Raw genomic sequence first — 1260 nt, forward strand, 5'->3', positions numbered from 1 at the left:
ATGGGTTACCTCGTTGTGGCAATTCGATTGTCACCGTAATAGCAGATCTATGTTTCTTCTTCTGGCCTTTTGTCCGTAAGTTTTCTCTCAATGGTCAGAGAATAATCAACAGCTACGGGAGTTTCTTTTATGAGCTCTCTCAAACAAGCTACCACCGTATGTGTTTGAGGCAGCCGTCACACTCTCTATTTTGTTTTTTTTTTCTGTGTTCACCCTAAGCTGTCGATTCCTTTTACTTTTATAAGGCAGAGGAAGGGTATTAAAACCCTAACTGGCTCTTATCCATTAAGCCCAATAACCATCATCTTAGGCCACCTTAATTAGAATTAGCCCTTTAATCACATGGGCCACATATAGATTATTAAATAATCTAACATATTGAGAAAAATGGAGGATGGAAAAAGAAGCGCATATTTTACACTTTACCGTATTGGGAATTTAATTTGGTTCAACATAATCTTGATGTCTTGCATATTGAGAAGAATGTGTTTGATAATTTATTAGGCACATTATTAAATTTAGATTGAAAACAAAAGACAATTTGAAGGCAAGACTAGACCTTCGGAATATGCGAATAAGAAATGACCTTCATCCAATAGAACTTACAAATGGGAAAATGTTGTTGCCACCTGCATGTTACACAATGTCATCTGTTGAGAAAGATAAGGTGCTTCGACTCTTAAAAGGAGTGAAAGTTCCATATAGCTATTCCTTGAACATATCAAGATGTGTGAAATTGAAGAATCGCAAAATAATAGGACTTAAAAGTCACGATTGTCATATTCTAATGCAGGATTTATTGTAAATAGCAATCAGGGGATGTTTGCCAAAAAAGGTAATTAAGCCAATAATTGATCTATGCTCCTATTTTCGAGAAATATGTTCTAAAATACTCAAAATAAGACACCTCGAACAACTTGAATCACAAATAGGAGAGACACTTTGTTGCTTCGAGAAAATTTTTCCATCATCTTTTTTTACTATTATGGTTCACTTAGTGGTCCATTTGGCAACAGAAGCTAGATTAGTAGGTCCAGTGCACTATCGATGGATGTACCCAATTGAAAGGTAAATTCTTCTTACTTTTTTAATTTTTCCATTTCACTCTAATGTTTGATGGTATAGAGCATGGGCTAACGATGCTTAATTATTCTTAGGTACTTACTAACATTGAAGTCTAATGTGAAAAATAGAGCTCACCCAGAAGGTTCGATTGCGGAGTGGTATATTGCAAATGAAGCTATTGCATATTGTCATTAA

General features: G+C 35.1%; 1 pseudogene; it reads left to right on the forward strand.

Moving 5' to 3' along the window:
• LOC149496244 (uncharacterized) lies at positions 1-1260 on the forward strand (annotated as a pseudogene).

Source organism: Jatropha curcas, chromosome 5, assembly GCF_041381405.1.
Source record: "Jatropha curcas cultivar XTBG-Jc1 chromosome 5, XTBG_Jcur_1.0, whole genome shotgun sequence".
Lineage (NCBI taxonomy): Eukaryota > Viridiplantae > Streptophyta > Magnoliopsida > Malpighiales > Euphorbiaceae > Jatropha > Jatropha curcas.